Raw genomic sequence first — 14,979 nt, 5'->3', positions numbered from 1 at the left:
TCTCTTGTCTCTACACCCAGTCAAAACAGGAATTTTCTGCTTGTGTGACAAAGAATAAATGTCTTTAGATAGAGCATGATGGTTTTTACTGTAAGTATATGCTTCTGTGTTTTGTACAAATTAAAATACGAGAGCATTAGATGGAGAGATGAGGGGATGAAGAGATAGAAGAAACAGGAATGCAAGCAGTGAACTTTGGAAGCCCTTACAATTTTTCAGATGAAATTCATTACTACCCCCAACAGATTAATAAAGAGTGAGATTGCGCTCTGATGACAGGCAGATGCTCTCCATGCAGGTGGCAAATATGAGAATAACATTAACTCTGTCATTAGTCAGCTCCTTACACTTGACTGTGCATGTTCCTGTAACTATACACTACTGAAATGTATAGCATTTATCCAATGCAGAACAGTCATGCTTCCAGACGGGATCCCTTTGGGAACGGCTGGAACTGCTTTACATCTCCATGTCATCAAGGATTTGCATCTCCAGCTTCCTGTGAGGCTCAGGAGTATCTTGCTGCCCCATTACCTGTCAGTCTTCAGGAACAGCTGCCTCCCTCCTGCTGTGAATTATGCAACAGTGGTGTTTACAATGAATGCAGAGACGCAAACAAGGACATACAACCTCAGTGGGGTTGAGGATGGAGGCTGAATGAGAGTCTGTCCCTGCTGTCGTACAGTTACCACTACAGGAATTTACAGCAGACAGCTCAGGGTGACCTGCTCATCGACTGATGCTCCACGCAGGAGGATGACAATGAGACTGGAGGTCAAGTCGTGTCGAAGAAATCTAAGAGACACAGACAGCCTGCTGTGGCAACCGTGAGGCTTAGTTACACACAAACACAAAACAGCACAGGAATTGCGGAAGTCAGTTCTTTTTCCCTGTGTTGCAAATCCTGCCGCAGTGACAGAGCAACACGAGTTTCTGTATTACATCACACATCTTCCCTCTAAATCCAGTGAAAGCACACAGCACTGTTGTCCATTAGCGTGTATTAATGAACAGGGTATAAAGCAATTCATAAAGTACTGTGGTCAGTCACTAGGTCCTATTGTATCTGCCCCTGGTTTTACTCTCTGCATATTTATTTTGTTATGCTCACTACAACATACTAAGAGACAGTCATGACATAATGAATGTGCAGTGCTAATATGACAAGATCTCATGTAACTGTCTGTTAGCAATTATTCATGTGACTCTGAGTGCTACTTAAACGTAACAAGCTCCACTTTGTGCAGTGAGTGTGAATGCACATGAATGCATGATGAATAATATATAGTTGGCAAACTGAAGCAGAGAAATGAAAGCAGCCGTCACATGTGCTAATGTGGTTAAGTTTAAGAGTGAGAAGATGTGACCACATTGTCATGCAAATCTCTTGCAATGCTAATCACTAAGATAAAATGGAGAGCACTAGATAGTATATAAACTTAGTTTGGGAGGATTTATACCTCAAGGATTAACAAAGAATAAAATACAATGTTTAGCAAATGAAAACACCCATGGGCTGACAGAATGTAAAACTGAGAAAACACTTCTTCTGTATATGGTACTAGCAAAGTTATAACTATATATATATTTACAGTACGTTTAACCATTGATACACTAACTGCATTCAGTCTGATAGACCAGGTACACTAACAACCAAAACTTTAATACATAAAAAATATAGTAGCACACATTGTGTCATGTGGTAAACTGTTCTATTTAGCTTCAAGGTTATAGTGAGGGTGAGTGATCATGAGAGTGTTTGTGTTCAGCAGTCCTGGGGGACATGTTGCATCTATCTGTGAAGAGGGAGACAGGCTTCAAATTGCCTCACCGCTGAGGATGACACAGTGTGCTATCACTCCTTCCAGCTACAGTCAAAGTTTGTGTGTGCTTGTGTATGTGTGGGATGAGGGGATGCGGGTGTGCAGTGTCACAAGGTTGAATGTTGTTCTTGACTCTTTGTGGCCCTGACAGTGAAGGGGCTGTGTGGGTGCGTTTGAGCGTCTCTCCTGACCAAGGATGCTTGCAAGTTACTAAAGTAGTAAACAAGGCACGGGGGCAGCAAAGCATGAAGAAACGTGACCATGAAAACACATAAAGACTAAATAGTATCAGCTCATAAAACTAGAAACATGGAATGACATACCTACAAAGCTCATGCATGAAGAAAGTTTGGTCATAATCCTACATTAAATGATTACACAACTCACTCTATGGAGCTTTATAGCAACTTATAAATCACTGTTGTGGTTTTCTGGCCTACAACTGCACTCCTTTGGTTTACTTTGATCGCTCTCATTGCATCACTTTTTGGTCACAGCAGGAAGCTGTGCAGCAAAAAAACTCTAAAACCCACTGTACACTACCTTAAGGTCTCCTCCTCCCCTGTCATCTGACATACAGGTTTCTTAAAAACACTTTACGACAGCGTACACAAAATCCTAAGTAGTCACACTGAACAAAGGAGGAACAGCTTAATATCTAACATAAAGAGCTTGAAGAAGTCAGAAATGGCTAAAAATCAGTTATTGCAGGTTTAATTAATATATTTATTAAGTTGCAAAATGTTTAAGCATGATTTACATGCTTAAACATTTTGGTTAAGATTAGAGAAAGATCATGGCTTTTGTTAAGTGTTACCATATCATCATAAGACACAGTGAGTTTACTTTATTAATGTTTAGCTGAATCCATAATCTTTCCTGAACCTCAACCAAAGTGAATTTATTGCCTGAACCAAACCACACATATAGGCAAACAACAGTCTCTATTGTCAAAGTCCTTCATGTTCTACCACCACCATCCAGCTATGACAGAATTTCTTTCACTGGCTCTGACGTAATTTCTAGGAGACAGAGTTGTCACAATTTGCCCGTATTGTTGATGGTTTTGCACTTTATGCAGATGACTTTTGAAAGTTATGATACTCTTGCAGTTTTCTAACTTTTTTGTTATCTCAAACTATGACAGTGACTTTACGTTATTATGCAAGATCTTGACACTGTGCACAGGCAGGATTATGTCAAAGCGAAGCCATGGTGTGATTTCCCAGTCCCCAACTCAAGCTTAGTTTAATCTGCAGTTCAAAAAGGGCTACTGTATTCCTTCCTGAAATCCTCCACTCAAATGAGCATTTGTGTGTGCATACGTGTCGGTGCACATGTACATGCACATTAGCGTACATTAGCTCACTGCAGGTAATATTAACCATTTAATGTGGACAGAAAAAGCCAGTTGAAGTGATGTAAGGTTTTTTTGTCAGCTGTGGAGCACGGTGCTGCCGGCATACTCCCGGCATGACAGTTTGTGTGTACCTTACACATACAGTGCTTTTGTGTGTGAGTGTTTTTAGATAAATAATTTAATGGGACCAGGATACTGACTGCCAGATTACTGCTGTTGCAGTAGAGACATATTAACATATTAAAGGTCGGTGTCCTCCTTGAGAAACATTAGATTCTTTAAAATTAAAGGCCTAATAATGAGAGGGGAGCATTTTTCAGCACATGGAGACCTAGATTTTTTTATACACTATGACAATCCCACCTGGTTAATATGGGTTGAAACAGCTAGTAACAGAAGCGTGAGGAACTCTCACAGTTCAGATGTTATTTTTTGAAAGCTGTGCATCTAGATTGGAAAAAAACTATCACTAAAATACCTAAAATCTCTGCATTTTTTTCTGATAATGTGCTTATATTTTGGCCTATAATTATGACAGTAGTTTGCCCATTTTTTTATAGGTAGATATCTATAACAAAACAAAGCATGAAATGACATGCAAAAAAAAAGAAATGCATAGTGATAACACACTAAATTAAATTGGCATGTTATTCATACGCAATTTGGTGATAACAGGCTGAGCTGAACCAGATATCACCCTTGGTCAGATGGGACCCTGGTACTGGTATCCGTGCGTGAAGTTATGTGGAGCCATGCATGTCAAAGGGTGAAAACAATCATCTGGTTTGGTGAGCGAGTGGTGATGTGGTGAAGCAGTGATGGCAACGGGCCTGATAATGTCAGACGTCGTGTCCATATGGCGCTCAGAGCCGGGGCTCTGACACAGGCACACCCGGGGTCAGGTCTTGGTTTTGAGTGGAAGCAATCGGTGGCAGGAGCCAGATGGCAGACGTCCAAAGGTGTTAATCTTCAGAGGGCTCAGATCGGATCTCTGACTCCCTATCAAGCCCACTGTCTGTGCAAGCTGACTGTCTTGTAGTGAATCAACACATGAAAATCGCAGCTAAGACTACCAGTCACAAAATTAGTGATTAAAATATATGAAATTAACGACTGAACTTGATATTATATGTAATGAGGAGGAATCTTGCTGCAGGCAGTTTGAGATAGGAATCAATCTTTTTCCCTGCACAATGCAACAAGATCTTCATAATAATTCCCAACAAAGTATTATTTTTTTCTTCTATCTTGTCTGCATGCTTGTGTTTATTTACCCCAGTGTTCCCACATGCTTAGCCAGCAACACATTACAGTCAACACGAGAGCATTTCTCTGTCATCCTGCTGTTCTCTGGAATATGTATGTGAATTTATGCATTTGATTTGGACCTGCAGGAGGAAAGCAGGTTTCCAAAAGGCGAAAATCACCCACTTTCTTTATATTTACACAGAAGAAATTAAAGCCAACTTATGATTCAAGGGTAGTGCTTGTTACAATGAAACCCTGTGAGCTCTGTCCCTGTCCAAAAAGTCTTTTTATACATACACAAAACCACCCACAGACACAATCACCAAGAACTGCCCCAGAAATTCATGCGAAGGTTATAGAAATTCTCTTTGTAGTTGCAAAACAAAATATCCCTGAGCTTTGAACATCACCCTGCATTATTTCCGCAGCATCCTCAGCACCCCTCTGTATTGCTTCTTCTTTGCCTCTCAGTAATGTTAGGCAGCTTCTCCATTAAGCCTGTTTTATTTCTTGTCCATATCAATTAGTTTTTAGCTGCGTTTGATTGTAAACTACAAGCAGAACAAATAAGCCAAATCTTCATCAATTGTTTATTCTCATTTCCATTTCATTTAAACCCTATTTTAATGTTTAATATCCCGAGAAAACTGTTATTCTTTGGACGCTGAGTAAAAAATACGGACTGCCATAAAAATACTGACATGAACAAACAGCTGTTGCTGGGATCTTCCCTGCTTTGGACACATGAGACATAATTAATCACCAGGGGACACAGACTCATTAATTGCTGTGTGCTGATTAATTGTCTCTGGTGAAAAACGCTCAGCTTAACATGCAAATTTGTGTCACAGGATCTATTCAGCAACGCAGCCCAGGCAGGGACTTATTGTAAAATGACACATGCAGGGAGATAACAAGACACTTGTCAGGGGCCTACTGTAAAACAGTTGTTTCTATTTTGAGCTCCTATACAAGAAGTGGAAAATGTGAGATGTTACAACCTGGACTTGACGAATATTGAGAGGAGGCTGAAATGTAAGGGGGGAAAGAGAGTTTTCTGGTGTGATGTAATGAACTGTTTATCATTTCATTTGCTTTGTCCTTGGTTTTTTGCTGCATTAAACAAACTGCTAGAGAGGAGAGGGGAGGACAGGAGAGGAGAGGAGGAAGAAGAGGAGACAAAATGAGAGAAGTGAGGAGAACAGAGGAGTAAAATAAAGGACAGGGGGCAAAAGGATGAAAGAAGAGGAGTGAAGAAGTGAAAATAGGAGAGGAGATGAAAGAGGAAGAGATTAAAGTAGAGGAGACGAGAAAGAGGAGAGTAAAGGGGAGAACAGGGAAGGAGATGGGATGGAAGGAGAGAAGATAAAAAGAGAACTGGGAAGAGGAGGTGTACAGGGGCCAAAGGAAAGGAAAAGAGGAGAGGAGAGGAGGAGAAAGCATGAAAAGAAGTGAGGAGATGAAATGAGTGAATGTGAAGGAGGCGAGAAAAGCAGAAATCAGAGGAGGAGAGGAAGAGAGGGGGGAGGAGTGGACAGGACAAGAGAGGAGATGGAAGAAGTGAGGAAGTGAAAGGGAAAAGGACAAGAGGAGACAAAAGGAAAAGAGAAGAGGAAAGGAGAGTAGATGAAAATAGAAATGAGGAGAGGAGGTGAAAGGAGCATGTTGAGCACAGTGACCTGATGGCAGGAAAGGTCACTGACTCAGCAGCACAGAACAGCATCTGTGAAGGCAGAGTTTAATCACCACCAACCACTTCATCAGCTCCTGCATGAGATGGACTGAGAATTACCAAGGTCATAAAATCTCTCTCTGTTGAAGACATATAGAATGAGATGAGCTGCTCGCCTTAGAGAGATGAAATCGCACAATTTCTGCTCTCCATTTGAGTCCTCTTTATCCACAACTTTGAGAGGGCGATGATGAGGCAATAGATGAACAGATGGAGCACTAAGACACTTCACTGATGGTAGGGAGGAAGTGTACACATGTTCAAAGCGCCATGCTTCTGCCTGAACTGAAGCTACACTGGTGGCTTGTTGCTATGGTACACATGGAGAAACAACAGCTTTAAATGTATACTGTATTTTTATATATCCTGTTTTTTGTTTTTTTTCAAATGGACAGTAGCCACCATGGGCCTCAAAAATATATGTTTATACTAAACCTTTCTTACTTTTTTCTCTGAGGATTGTTCATAAAGTCAGATTCATCAAATTAGTTGAAAATTGCTTGTTTCAGCCTTATGAATGTCACTTGTTCATTAGAAGGTTCTGGTGTAAAATTCAATCATTAATACAGCTGCAATAATTGGCTGACTAATTGATTATTTAACCAAAAGGCAACTATTTAGGTAATTGATGACTTGTGTAAGTCACTGTCAAGCAAATTTATCAAACATCTGATGCTTCTAGGTTCTCAAATGTGCCTTTTGTGGTCATATACACTACTTACATTGGTAAATTGAATATTTGAGGGTTTACACTCCAAACGGAACACCAACATCTTTCCAATGTTAGATAGGAGTGGTCTGTCTCAGACCATTTCTGTAACTTTCTGAAACCAAGAAACTGACATTCACACTTCATGCCATGTGCAGCCAGCTGTACAGAGGTGACAAAGTAGCCAGGGATTGTACTGCTCTCACTAGCTCTCTGTTTTCACTTGTAACTCAACTATTTGTGACACTTTTCATATGTGCAACCAAGCGCAACACTATGAATGACGTCCTGGAGAGACTAAATCACATCTCCCCTTCCTCTATGGCAGCTTTTTAATTCTGGCCTGCCCCCGTGATCATTTTAATGTGGTTATGTATATAGATTTTGTTAGTTTAGTTAATTTTGATACCAGTCTAGAAGAAATGGCGTGTGTTCAGCAACAAACTTCACTGCTATTAACTCTTGTTTTGCTTCTGTTTCTATCACTTCTTTTCTTCTACTGAAGTTAGCATGCTAACCAGCTAGCCATGGCCCGTCCTGTCTTGTAATAAAAACTTCATGATAGTGAGTTACCATAGTGTTCAGTCTGCCCTCAGTCCAACATGAGAGGATGAAGCAGCTGACCTCTAACCTCTTCGTCTTGTAAACGCAACAATGGCCGAAGCTCTTGGTAACTAAACAGCTGTTAATGCTAAGGTTGGCTATGTAGCAATAACAAAAATGTTCATATAGCACCTTTAAGGCATTATGATTTCAGGTCTCTGTGGAGAAACTCATAAGACAGGAGTTATGCAACAGGCCTGGACCACACCTGAATGTCATTTGTAAGAGAAAATTAGTGAATGCCACAAATTCATATGCGCATGCCACTTAAGAAAGGTGAAACTCTGTTTATATGTGTGGTTCTTCATGTTTTTTCATGAGTCCTATTGTCTTTTTTCCCTATCAGACTGCAAATCATAGTGAGAGTCCATGGTGATGACAGACTAACATGAACATGAGCTTTATACTGCAGCAGGCATAATAAGATAGGAAATTCAGTAATCCATACTGACTCTGTTATAGCACTACATCATTCAATATAACACAGCGTGACGAGTGACATGAAAGGCTGGTGAAACTGCTATATTGTAATTACCTTGTTGTGTTTGTCAGCTGACCTTACACCCACCACATTCGGCTGATATAGTATAGAGAGACTGGCAGAGGAAAGGCAGCAAGTTAATAAAACAGACAGAGAATGAGAGAACACAAAAAAGAGAATAGGAGACTAAGAGAAAAGAGAAGGCACTGGGCCTTAGAGACTGTCCATGCTCATTGAAATGCCAATTAGGCCAATACTTTGTGACATTTCTGCTCTTTCTCTTCTCATGATACAGCTAATGCGCCCCAGCATGAGCAGTCATACTTCAGGAGGCCTTATAATACTGAAGCTCTAACACAATAGGTCATACACACAAGATTTTAACACGTGCTGTCTTTGCTGCCATCTCTAAAACATAAAACGCCTCCTATAGTATTTGCTGATTCTAGCAGTGGTGAAAGAAGTATTCAGATCTTTTACCTAACTGAAACCATTACGTATAAAAGTCCTGCATTCAAAATCTTACATAAAGAAGCTATAATTGATATTTTATGATAAAAATTTATCAAATGACAATGTGACAACAACACGACAGTGTGAAAGGGGTTGATCGTAGTGATGAATTTGCAGAGAATTATCACCTGAGTCTGCAGCTGTTCTCGGTTTTATGGAGCTTCACATTGAGTTTCAGCTCATTGTTTATTGGTCTCATCGCGTCATCTTTGGTCACAGCAGGCAGCTGAAAAAGCTATAAAACCTGACTGTACGCTACCTGCTCAGCACCAAACAGCAGACAAACACAGCTGGTGACTAGCTGGTGAACACAGTGGAGTGTTTAGCAATGTAAGAGCTAGATTTCCTTCAGGAGCTGGTGGAGACGAAAACCAGAGCTCTAAGGAGTGAATACTGGACTTACAGAAAAATCAGTTAATGCAAATCTAAAATTAAAGGTATATAGAGTAATCAGTAAATTTTACTTAAAACTATCAAAAGTAAAAACATATTATAATAATAAATATTATTATTATTATTAGAAATGAATTACACCTTTATATTAATTGTTTATATGCCAGTCAGAAATATCTATATGACAAATACAACAATAAACACTTAAAAATGTCCCTTTAAGTACATTATAGTGTGTATATGCTAGGATAGAGCTCATAAATGCTAACTAGCTCATAAATGCTAACTAGCAGGACTTACAGTACCGTTAGAAGTGTTATATAAACTGTATAAAGCACTCAAGCACAAGTAACTAAAACGTACCATGTTATATTCTTCCACTGGTTACAAGTGAAACTGGAAAGAGCTCTCAGAAGACACAGTACAATACCTGCAACCTTTTCAGACAAGGATAAACATGTCCATGCAGACAGTTTGCATTACATCAATCTAAAGATCAACTTAATGCATTCAATATGACTGTTTGTGCAGTACTGGTTCTGTTGTTGCAGGCTCCCACCGGGTGTTAGTGTGAAAAGACTTTTAATGCTCTGTGTCCTTTGACGTCATACTGATGTGTGTGATACTGTACAGTATCTTGTCTAATCACTCCCTGCAGTAGCCTGACTAAGCCAGTTTTAAAAACACCCACCATCCTGGATCAGAGCCAGCTGGGTTTCTTTCAAACTATCTAGTACAGTATCACCATGGCTGTTGGCTCCCTGGCAGTAGATATGACATTGACACCAAAGTGAGAGCCTGCAGTCCACCACCAACAGAGCTGTTTTACACTGGAGCTGCTCCTGTACTCTGTGCTGCTCACTACTCAGTCTGGATGCTTTTTTTCTCCTGCTGTTTATTATGAGAGCTGACAATCCTGTACGCATTTAAAAGCATATACAGGTTCAGGAAAGAGAAAGGGGGGTTCAGCCGTACATTGTGATGTATAAACCTTTCAGGCTGCCCAAGCACTCAGTGTGTCTCTGTTGGCAGTGGAGGCTCGCACACTAGCTACACTGACATCCTTCACTGTGCCATCCACAGATTTGTGGTCCCATTGAGCTGCGGATGAATTATTAATCAGCCTTCTACTAACAAAATGGGCTTTTAATTGTAGGGACTCCTGTTCGACAACAACAACTGAATCAAAGGCCTCGATACAAAGTGACTATCGATCTACCCCCCTCCCTCTCCGCCAATGGATGCAGCCTCATCTTCAGCAGCAGAGGAGAAGTGTGCTGGTTTATAGCCACACAGCAAACAGCTCCTGCTCCATCCAAAGGACAGGGGCCCACAGAAATGTTTTTTCCACATACTACTAAATACAAAAGGGGATATTTTCTACTGCAGACAGAGAGATGAAACTTCAAAGGGAGGATAGGAGGAGTACGCTGCTGTGGTTTTGCTGTAGTCCGAGATTTATACGCATCAAAAGCGAGAAACAAAAGCCATTCAACCAACAAGTAAATGGTAATTTAGCGCTAATTAATTCAAAATCTGAACAGAGTTAAAAGCTAACAGAGGTTCTCCTAATTGTTCTCACCAGACCTGTTTGTTTTCTTTCAAAACTCTAAATCCAGCTTCTTTTTCCTCCTCTACAGACATCATGAAAGCAAAGCAGATGAGCTTTTTTAACTTTGTCGTGCGTATATATAATCAGGTCTAAAAGCTGAAATAATGCCTCAGGTTAAAGTAAATTCTACTTGCCATTGCCTCAGTAAACTGACTTTGGCTCTGGCAGTCTGGAGCCAGCTCTAGTCAAGGCATCTTGAGATGAACCACACTCAGGCTTTAAAAAACAGTCAGGCTGTTGTCATGACATTGTATAGAAGTCGCATATCGGCATCTTACAGCTACACTCACACTCATGAGGTTGACAGGTGAAGAGCGACTTGTTTCCAAAAAACGCAGGCAAATCGTCAATTTCAACTCAGGAGAGGGATTGGCGATGCAACAATGCAGCCTGATGAGCTTCAGTCGAGCCGTCAGTTTTTTGACTGAAACCCGCAACGCCCGATGTAAACCCCCGAACGTGTCAACAAGCTTACCTTTCTCATTTTATTGTAAGCAGCTGCAGATGGGTGTCGGTCACACGGGAATAGTTATCCAGCGCTTACATGTCGGCCGTAATATCACTGTCACCCGGCTGTTTATCTGTCGGGAAGGTAAACAAGACGGTCCTATAACATTGGCAGAAATATAATTGCCTTTTATATTTTTTTCATCCCTTGTTACTTCGCCTCCCTCTCTCGTTTCCTTCCCACAGTGCAGCGGTCTTCTGATAGCAGCAGCTCACCGGTTTACAGAGGGATCCATCACGGCAGGGAAAACGCAGTTTGGAGGCTGCCGGTGATGCAGCAGCAGCAGCGTTTGGTCCGTCGAGACGCGGGATGAGAGAGGTGGGGGTGGGGGCATCCGAGGGCCCACGACAAAACACTCAGCTCAGTAGATGAACTCATCGGACCCGAAATCACGGTCTCATGAGCAAACGGTGGTTGATGAATCATTATGCGCACAGAGGGGCAACATGAGTACGTGTGTGTGTTTTATAATTTCTCGTGTTTCTCAGGAGTGATGCTCTTTGATGATTAAGGGGAGAGAAGATGCATTTTAAAGGGAAATTTCATTCAAAAACAGGATTTCACTTTGAATTTTAGACAATTAAGCCAACTGTCTGAACTTGTGTCTGTTGACACATTGTGTTACGTCTGCAACGTGACAAGTATTTAAATCAGTGATTAATCTGTTGATTATTTTCTCGATGTGATAAATGCCTCATCATATTTTACCAGATGAAAGTGACATATTCAGATCATGTTTTGTCTGTCCAAAACCCAAAGATATCCAGTTCACTGTCATTTATGGTGGCCGCTAAGTGCAAATTCAATGACAATAAGGAAAACACAACAAACGTGCTATAAGTACGTTTTCTATAGCTATAGCGAAAATGTACTTTTCGCTATAGCAACCGTTTACATTAACAGCGATTTACTTACCGGTCTAGAGGACACGTTGTGAGTTCAGCATCAAACTTCATTCCCTGGCTCACCAAGAGCAGTCTGAATTTCTGGAAAGAAACACAGATTTTAACAATTCTTTTGCTTCTGTTTTTAATCACTTCTCTCTTAAGTTAGCACCAGCTAGCCTCCTGCCGCTCCAGTCCTGAAGAAGTATCACTGCCCAACCAACAATGGCTGTTAATGCTAGTGTTGGCTAAGTAGTGATAACAAAATGTACATATATTGATAATGTTGCTCCATGTCTGCTGGAATGAGCAATGGTTTGCCAACAAATTCACCACAACTGACCAAATGCAAGTTTTAAAATGTTTCAATATCAGCTTACGTCTACATTATACAGTGTTTTAAAATTTGTTACCTGTTTATCAGGTACATCCAACTGAAACTACAGCAGTCTATTACAACAAATCTGTAATAAATCCCACCCTCTGCTTATAACGTTCTGTTTTAATTGAAAATGTTTTAGAGGTGTTGATTCTCCTGCATGGTCATTTTGGGGGATGTAATCCATAGTGCCACGTCACAGGTTATTACATAAACAGTTAACTATATATATATTATTCATTATATAGCTATATGTTTATGTATTGCTCATAGATACTAAATGGGGTACTGAAATGTAGTTATTTGTTTTTATTTGTTTATTTTTGCTTTTCAGCTTTATTCGTCATATTTTATTAATTCAGTCAAGCTTTCAGCTACTGTTTGTGTAAATTTTATTTCCCAAGCCCTGTTGCAAAGCCTTCCCTTGACAAAAATATGATACACCTTCCTCTGTGTATACACAATGTCCTTGATAGAAACTGGTCTCCCCATATCCCAAACAAAATCACCACAATGCTGTCATGGATGCTCAGAGTCGTTCCATTATTTACTATCTGTTGAGCGGCTACAGGATTTTAGTCTATATGACCTCACTACTACTGTCTGTGTGTGTGTTGTTAGTCTAAATAATAGAAAATACAATCTGTGAAACCTATTTTAGGGCAGATTTTCCCTTTAATCAATGAAGCCATGGCTAGCCATGAATTTTTGTCAAAGTGAATAATGGCCACACAGATGTTTGGAATGGACACACAAATGCAAACATTACAGGCACACACACACCCACATACACAAAAGGTCTGTGGCACCAGAAACTGCATGAATATGACTAATCTCCAGTTTGAAATCAGAATGACAATAAAAGACAATCTGTCCTCTCCAGAGTAATGCCCAGTAGCACAAGCATTAAGGATGGCTGATTGGATAAGACCATGACTAATGACTCTGCATCTGATCCATTCAAATAGCCAGTGGATCAGTGTGCTGCATGTTTGGGCCGCACGACCATATTACCAGTATTACTATTACTATAGGAATAGAAGAAGTAATGACATATCTAACAGTACATTCCATTATATTGATTGTATCACTACTATATAATTATATACTATATTGTTATTATTCTGTTTTTATTATGCATATTTGTACTTATATGTACAACATTATTCACACATCATGGCTGCTGGAGTCTCTTACTGGACTGGTCTTTGGCACAAACATTTGCACAACTCATTTATATGGTCTACAGTACAGTCTAGCATATATAGTATACATAGCTTTTTAAAATCTCACCTCTCTAATTTCTTAAATCTCTTACTCTGTTTTTTTATTTATTCATTTAATTCAAAAAGTTTGTTATCTGTTCCTATCTCTCAGCCCCTCTCTGTGCCACCCTATGTGTCTTATCTTATCTCTCCTTATTGAGCTTGAGAGTTACTAACCGATAATGCCGCAATGCTGAGGTAATACATTTCATATAATAATTTGCAGGAGTTCAAATATGTAGCTTTAAGTACCAAAATGACTCACAGGGAAAACAAATGTAGCTTTGAACAAAGTTTCAAAGCTTTGTGCTCTTTGTCTGGTCTTGCACTCCTTTACAATGTGTTTCATACAGTCAAAGTAAACTTTTCTTTTGAATTTTAGACCAGCAGGAGGCCGTAATGAAGATCCAGAGTTTCTTTGTTGCATAAGAAAATATTAAAAAAGCAAATGAGTTAAATACTGTTTTAACAGCTTTACTGTGGCATATTATTTTCTTCTTCAGTTAAGCTTCCACTGAAATGCTTTTGAGATAAGCAGACCATGTCTAATTAGCTTAGGACCAACATATATATGTATATATTTTTTAGTTTGTCTAAATACAACATTTTACAACAATACAAATATTGCTAAATGACTAACTATTGCCATAAAATGTTTTTTTTTTCTTGTGCATTATATGTTGGATGGGGGTTTGCTTTCACAGCCCATCCATTATTGCTATTGTTCTTTATTCTATGTGGTTCATTTAGTCCACATGCAAAACATTTAATGAAAGCAGTTTTATGCTACTTTGAAATAAAACTATATAACAAAAACAAGGTTTTCACTCTAACCCATACAGAATCGTGACACATTGTTGGCAGAGAGAAAACAGTGGGATAGTTTTGCTTTGTCTCTGGCCTCCCTGTGTGTACTCAGGCCAGTGAGTAGTGTATGATATATTATAGTGACTGTTTTGGAGGAGGGAGAAAGCTGTTCCACCATCAACTGCCAAGCTCTGTTGCTAGCTTCATCAGACCAGTCCATTCTGTCATTGACAATCTGTTTTATGTAACAATTCCCACATTCAGTGCTCATTCCAGGACTAACAAACTGTTTTTCATATTACTCAGAAAGCATTTCTGCCAGGTGTGTGTGCGTGTGTTGCTTTCACTTCCCATATTTGTGATGCTGACAGCTGCTTAAGATAGACATTTTGGATCTGCAATGTTTTTAGATTTAATTCATGAAATATATTGTGCTTTATCAGCTTACACAGACAACAGAAGGCATGACGAGACTAATTATTAAGTGATTAGTAAAGAGTCTACAGCCACACTAGCTGCTCTACGGGTGTACTGAGGCATAGTGATGATTAATTTGAGCTAAGTGCTAACATCAACAAGCTAATGTTTATAAAGTTCACCATATTGGTGTAGCATGTTAGCCTGTTAACATTTGCTCATTAGCACTTAACACAAAGTATAGT

At 39.7% G+C, this 14,979-nt stretch overlaps 1 protein-coding gene across 1 annotated transcript in view; it reads right to left on the bottom strand.

The window, feature by feature from the left end:
• dlgap4a (discs, large (Drosophila) homolog-associated protein 4a) overlaps positions 1-11,125 on the bottom strand; it is an 80,946-nt gene extending 69,821 nt beyond the window's left edge. The window contains exon 1 of the mRNA XM_051071325.1: positions 10,950-11,125. The gene's annotated coding sequence lies outside the window, so the exon portion shown is untranslated. The remainder of the gene's footprint in view (positions 1-10,949) is intronic.
• Positions 11,126-14,979: the final 3,854 nt, after the last annotated feature.

This window comes from Lates calcarifer, linkage group LG6 (assembly GCF_001640805.2).
Source record: "Lates calcarifer isolate ASB-BC8 linkage group LG6, TLL_Latcal_v3, whole genome shotgun sequence".
NCBI lineage: Eukaryota > Metazoa > Chordata > Actinopteri > Centropomidae > Lates > Lates calcarifer.
This window is presented reverse-complemented; position numbering and strand designations above follow the sequence as displayed.